The sequence below is a fragment of the Elephantulus edwardii genome, unplaced genomic scaffold (genome assembly GCF_000299155.1).
Source record: "Elephantulus edwardii isolate Elephantulus edwardi_28Jun2011 unplaced genomic scaffold, EleEdw1.0 scaffold00003, whole genome shotgun sequence".
Classification (NCBI taxonomy): Eukaryota; Metazoa; Chordata; class Mammalia; order Macroscelidea; family Macroscelididae; genus Elephantulus; species Elephantulus edwardii.
In genome coordinates this window covers 17,732,725-17,740,143 of record NW_006399753.1, presented here as the reverse complement: position 1 = coordinate 17,740,143, position 7,419 = coordinate 17,732,725, and positions in this window count along the sequence as shown.

Genomic DNA, 7,419 nt, shown 5'->3' with positions numbered 1-7,419 from the left:
CTGAGAGGGTGAGAGGACTCGAGCAATGAGGACTGAATGGAGCAGATTGCCAGAGACCCAGGGTCTTAAGTGGCGGCAGCTGGAATAGGATACTTCCCCCCCGTGCCCTGAGAATGAGCGGTCTCCGGTGATGAGAACTTCGAAGGTCTCACAGAAGAGCCCCAGTGACGAGGAGCAGCTTTGGCTGTAGAGTCCGGTGAGCAGGAAGCCCGCTTACAACAGCACCCGTCACCATGAAAGCATTTCCAGATGGAACCACTTGCCTCTTCACTTTCCCTCACCTATTTTGACATGGGACCCAAAACAGCAGCTAATGGGTTGAGGAAGGGCGTGTGAGAGAGTGATGGATCCTCCCTGGATCTGCTGGCTCCAGCGGAGAAGGATGAGAAATCTTCTACATGAAAACCACATTGCTGATTTATACAGTGCAATGGGCTGACACATTGTGTGTGTGTGACTCTTTTAAGACTGTGTTTGTGCTTTGACGTGATCATCAGACTGTGGTTCCTGAGGGTAACAAGAATAGTTGGAAGCTTGCAATAGTTCGCATCCAGAGTCAAGGATAATCTCTCTGCTGCCTGCACTGGTGGTGATCCGGTTGGTTTGGACTCATGTTGTTGTTGTTGTTGTTAGGTGCAGTTGAGTCGAGTACAACCTGTAGCAACCCTGTGAACAGAAGATCTGAAGCCAGTCCTGTCCTGCACCATCCTCACACTTGTCCATTACAGCAGTCACCATGTCAATCCACCCAGTTGAGGGTCTTCTTCTCCTTCGCCTACTGTCCACTCTTCCCAACATCACGTCTCTCTCCAAGAAATAGCTCCTCTTAGCAATATCTCCAAAGTATGAGAGGCAATGTCTCATTCTTGTCTCCAGTGGGCACTCCAGCTGCACCCTCTCCAAGACATATCTATTTGTTCTCTTGGCCGTCCATGGAATGTTCAGTGCTCTTCTCCAACACCACAGCACCACAGCTCAAAGGCCTCGGTTCTTTTTCTGTTATTCTTACTCATTGTCTGACTCATAGCGACCCCATATGTGATAGGATAAAACATTTCCTAGGCCTGTGTTCTGTCCTCACAGTCACCATTATGTCTGAGCCCATTGTTGATGCCACTGAGTCAGTCCATCTGAGGGTCTTTCTCTTTTTCACTGACTCTTTACCAACTATGATGTTCTTTTCTAGGGGCTGCCCCTAATTGTTGTTGTTGTATAATGCTGACTTGCTTGGAACTGATCCAAAGCTGACCTCCAGTGGGTTTTCAGAGGCACTTAATCACTCAGGAGGAGATTGACCATCCTTATCCTGTGAAGCAGATGATGGCCTCGAATCGTGTACCTTTGGGATTGCAGTGCAGCTTCTTACCACAAAATTTCCCCTACTAACATACCCAAAATACAATATCTAGTCTCCACTCTCACCCCAAACTCAGCCCCAACCCCAACAACAACAACAACAACAATGTAACATCCACCTTGAATGAATGCTTTTGAAAAGAATGATGGGGGGAAATGAAAACTTTTGCTTTATATCAACATAACATGAGCTGCCAGGAAAACAAATAAGTCTGTTTTGGAGAGGGTGAAACCAAATTTCTCCTTGGAGGCTAGGACTTTGAAGCTCTGTCTCACATACTTTGGGCATATGACCAGGAGGGACCAGTCCTTGAAGAAGGACATCATGCTGGGAAGGGTGGAGGGAAAGCTCAGGAGAGGAAGACCCAGATGAGATGGACTAACACAGCAGCTGGGGATGGGGGTAAATGTGTTAGAGTCAGTGAGGCTAGCTTAGAACAGGGCAGCATTCGGAGCAGTTATACATAGGGTTGCTATGAATGGCAGGTGACTCAATGGCTCTTAACAATAACAACATGTCAACATAGCAGGTTTTTTTAAATTTGCAAATAAATATCAATATGCATGTGTTTCTCCCACCTTTCTTCTGTAATATAAATTTCCTAGTCCAGATTCCTGGGAATAAGATTAATGAGTCAAAGGACATGGACATTTTTATGGTTCTGAAAATATACTATGAATTTACATTCCCACCAGATAGTGCTTGAAAGTTTTATCAGATGCTGAACAGTGCAGAATTGTATCATAAGTGTTCTTGTTAAGTTAATGGGGTTTATGAGCTATTGAGAATAGCTTTTAAAAGGATTTTATAATTTTATAGCTTCTGCACTAGGTGCTTTGTTAGTCTCTTTAAACTTGGCATTGGTGTCTTAATAGAAAATATTGCTAAGGATCTGATTTTTAAAGTAGATTACTAGCCATTCATAGCTTATTTCTCTTTGGTGGTGTCAGATTTTACCAGGCTGATCAGGGAGTTCCCTGCAACAGTTAAAGGCAGACCAAATCCTGTATGATTCTTGGTCAAAAAAGAAAAAAATAGGTGAAGACTAGAGGGGCGGTAGATAGAGATACAAGTTCAGAAGCTATTCATGAGGGAATGAATGAGTGGTAAACAAGAGAAAAAAGAGGTCAGGTGCACAGAGATGGCAGTGAGGTCAGGAATTTTGTGATGGGCACCAAAAGCCAGGAAGAGGGCAGGAAATAGACTTTAAATGAGCTCTAACCTCTTGAAAGAAGATGGATGCCTGTGGATTGTGGTGTTGGAGAAGAGTACTGAACATCTCATGGACTGCTAAAAAAACAAAAAATCTATGTTGGAGGAAGTGGACCCAAAGTGCTCCTTAAGGGGAGCTCTGGTGGCCTAGTGGCGAGGAGCTGCAACTACAATCCCAAAGTGCTCCTTAAAGGCAAGAATGGTAAACCTTCACCTCAAATGCTTTGGGCATGTTGTCAGGAGGGACTGCTGCTGTTGTTGTTATGTGCCATCGAGTCGTTTGCGACTCATAGCGACCCTATGTACAACAGCCCTGAACCCTGCTCTATCCTATGCCAATAGCACTGCTTCCTACACACCCATCCCGATTACCCCAGTCACTGAATCAATCCACCTCATTGAGGGCCTTTCCCTCCTGCGCTGTCCCTCCACCCTCCCAAGCATGATGTCCCTCTCTAAGGACCAGTCCCTACTTACAGCATGTCCAAAGTAAGTCAGACATATGGAAGGTGCATTTTGTTGGTTACATTGTGGAAGATAATCTCCTCTATGCAAAGCTAACAGATTTAGTCATATGTAACTACCCACTACTAGCAACTAGCTAGGGTTTGGTCAAACAAGTGGAAACGATGGCCTATCTAAGTTGACATACATATAAAGTTAACCATCACAAACTTTAAATTTTTTTTTAGTATAATCAGATGTTCCAGGATCATCCTGTGTTTTTCCTGCTCCAATTGTAAAATTTGATCTTTATTTCCCAAGGAACACCAGTTCCTTTTATTTGAGAATGGATTTAGAAACCAAGATCTTGGCCCTGGGTGTGCTCATTGCTGCTGGGATGTCACCGCTTGTAGCCTTCTCAGTGGAGAAAGTTAGAATATATATATATATATAATCTCCCAACAGAAGTATGCTGCTGCTGTTAGATGCCGTTGAGTATGACTCATAGTGACCTAATTAACAATAGCTATGAACCCTGTTCTTTCCTGTTCCATCCTCATAATCTCTGACCCAAAGCCTAGTGCTGCAGTCACTGTGTCAGTCCACCTGGTTGGAGGTCTTCGCTGTCCCCCCATCTTTCCAAGCATGGTGTCCTTCACCAAAGAATAGCCTCACCTAGCAACATGCTCGAAGTATGTTGTTAGGTGCCATCAAGCTGAGCATGACTTGTAGCAGCCCTATGAACAATAGATCTGACACTTGTCCTATCCTGTGCCATCCTCATCATTTCTGGCACACATGAGCCCCTTGCTACAGTCACTGTGTCAATCCACATGGTTGAGGGTCTTCCCCCTTTTCACTGACCCACCTTTCCAAGCATGATGTTCCTTTCCAAGGAATATCCTGGCCTAGCAACATGCTCCAAGGATGTGGGGCGAAGCTTCACCATCCATCCTTGCCTCTGAGGAGCACTCTGGTGGCACTTTCTCCAGGACATATCTGCTTGTTCTTTTAGCAGTAGATTCCCATAGTGCTCCTTGGAGGAAGAGATAACATCTTGTTTCACATATTTTGGGCACGTTGCTAGGAAAGGCTATTCCTTGGAGAGGGACATCATGCTTGGAAAGGTGGAGGCATGGTGAAAGAGAGGAAGACCCTTCCACCAGATGGAATGACACAGTGACCACAGCAGTGGGCGCAAGTATGTCAGATTGAGAGGATGGCACAGGGTAGGACAGGGTTCAGATCTCCTGTTCACAGGGTCGTTGTGAGTCATGCTTGACTCAACGATACCTAACAACAACAACAACAAGAACAACATGGGCTATTCGGCACTCTTCTCTAACACTAAAACTCAAAAGCATCGATTCTTCCTCTGTCATCCTTATTCATCCTTCAGCTTTCGTCGAAAGACCGTGGCTTGACTCTATTTCTGTCTTCTATCTGCACAAATAATAAAAATCATGATGGATACATTAAAATTCTAAGGTAAAAAGCTGCTTCTCTTTATCTCCTGATAATAAAGAGAGGAGCTCCATTGTGATATTGCAAAGTCCTTATTATTTGTTTCAATTCAGGTTTTATGTTGTGATTCAGGTAAATGGATTGGTCGTAAGTGAGACCTGACCTCATATAATTCTGGAAAAAAATATTATGCTAGGTGCCACCTTGAGTCAGTTTTGACTCCAGCAGCTCTGTGCGACCGAGCCAAACCGCTCCATAGAGTATTCAAGGTTGTAATCCTTGTGGGAGTAGATAGTCATTTGTTTTAAACCCCAGAGCTCGGGAGTAGGTCTTAACCCACTAACTTTCTGGTTATTAGGTGAGTTTTTAGCCATCAGATTACTGTTGTGTTTGTTATGTGCCGTAGAGTCACCTGGACTCATAGCAACCCTATGTACAATAGCTCTGAACCCTGCCCTGTCCTGAGCCAGTCTCACTGACTCTGACACACCTATCCCCATTACCTGTCGCTGTATCACGCCGTCTCATCTTGGGTCTTCCTCCCCCGTGCCATCTCTCAACCCTTCCAAGCACAGGGAGGGGGGGAAAGAAATTGAATTATCCAGTCCAAATTTCCCAGACCTGTAATCTGTAGAGTAAGGCTTTTGGGAGGTGTTTATAGACTAATTATGATAAATAAGGATCTGTTAGCCAATCCATTGGGGAAATATTACATTCTGAATATTAAAATACTAAATTCATCACACTTGGGTTACAGTACCCAAAGATTGTTAAGAGTTTTCCCAAACCTATTTTCTGGAAAAATTTATTCAAAAGAAAGTATTTTTCAGGCACGTTTACAGAGTCAAAGCTCTGAGGAGGAGCAGAAGAATTATGTCTGGTCCACATGCATTTTCTGTTTTACAAACTTATTTTAGACTTAATATTGTTCTGAGAAATTGCCATAATGGGTGTTGTATTTGAGGGCCTTTGAAAAACCAAAGGGGGCGCTTTTCAATAGCTTCTGAAAGAGGCAAATAAGACTCTTTAGGAAAAGGACATTCCTTCTTCCTGCCATTGAAATACAGCTTTGCAGGACCTGTGGAAAACAGAATGACAAAGGGGAGAAAAATGCTTTCAAAGCAGTCATTTTGTGGACTAAGGTAGAAACCTACAATCTACCATCCACCACCACATTTCATACTTAAAACTTCTATTTTTAACCTGATGGTGGGATTCATGGCTAATGGTTATGAGGTCGATGTCTAGACAGTTGAGAAAAACAGGAAATGAGTTACATGGTTGTTGGTTCAGAGAATTTAACCTTTTGTCTTCTAGCTCTGAGTCCTGCCTGCTTAAAAAAAGTTAGAAATACAGGGGGAAAAGTTCCTTCTCTCCTGAGAATTTCAGAGCAGTTCAGGAACTATAATCATCTGAGGCCTCTTGAGGGAGCAGAGAGAACTATTTTGGTGGACGAGGAAATGAGAACATGGGTTTGCAGTGTGCCTGCACCGTGAAATGAACAGTCATTTTGGAGGGCGTGTGCTCTTCCCTTCTGTTTTCCTTGCCCAAATGCAGCAGTCTGTGATTGTGTAGCCCCAAAGGGCAGGGACTCGGCCCAGGCAGCTCACTCTCCATTGCGCTGGACACAGAGTTTGACCCCATAGGACATACAGTGGCCACAGAAGAGCTAGTTAAGAAGAGGTGGCTGGCTTTGTGTTGCTGTGTGCCTTTGAGTTGATTTTTTGGTTCACAGTGACCTGATAAGACAAGAGGGAACTGCTCCACGCGGTTTCCTGGGCTGTCATCTTTATGAATGGCGCAATGGCTAAGTGTGGGACTGCTAACTGAAAGGTCAGAGGTTTGAACTCACTAGTGGCTCCACAGAAAGAAGCCTTGATGATCTGAATCAGTGAAGATTTCAGCCTAGAAAACTCTATGGGACAGTTCTACTCTGGCACATGGAACTGCTGGGAACTGAAAATTGACTGAGACCTAACAACAATGACAGGAGAGACATAAACAATAAACAACAAGCAACTAAAATCATTACAAATTGTGCTTTGTGCTAGAAAGGAAATAATCAGAGGGTTGAGACATTCAGCAATGGAGTTGGGATGTGGGGAAAAGGGTTCCGATCCTACTTTGCATGAGGTGTAGGGGAGGACTTCCTGAAGGAGGGGATATTTAAGCCGTGGGAGTGGGCTGGTGGGAAGAGCCTTGTAAGATGAGGGAACAACATGTCCAGAGGCTCTGAGATGGGAGCCAGTTTAGGAAAAAGAGGAGAGTGGCTGGAACCTAAAAGAGGTTGGTGGTGGAATGACATGAGACTGAGAGAAAGGACCAGTTGTTGCTTGGTAAGAAACAGACTTTTATTCTGACTGTAAGAGGAATTTACTGAAGGGTGACTAGGTGATTGGATCATCTAATTTGCTGTCTTGGGTAGAATGGACGAGACAGGACGAGAGTACAGGTCAGAATGCTGCTGCAATTGTCCCTACAAAAGGACTATGGTGGCTCTGACCAAAGGGGAGGGGAGGGGGTGAGCAGAAGGAGAACTGACCAGACGGGATGGAAGGCTGGCTGTGGAAGGTGTGAAAGAGAAAATGAAGGATAATTTCTAGGTTTCAGTTTTGGTAAGTAGAATCTCATGGATATTTTAATATCAAACAAATATGCATAAAATTATTACTGTTAGTTTTTGTTAGGTTATGCTATAGTAACAACCCCCAATTCTCTATGGTTTACACCTGCTCAGACCCAGAATCTCACTGCCAGTGAGTCACTTTTGTTTTAAATTATGAATTTATTTTTCATTTCAATGAACATCTACAGAGATTTTGGAATTCCATTCATTCATTGTTGCACTCCTCTCCCCGCCCACCCTACCTCCACCACTCTCCCCCCCCCTCTTTGCTCCTCTCCTTGAAAAGCAAAAGAAAAACTCCCTCATTGGTACACAA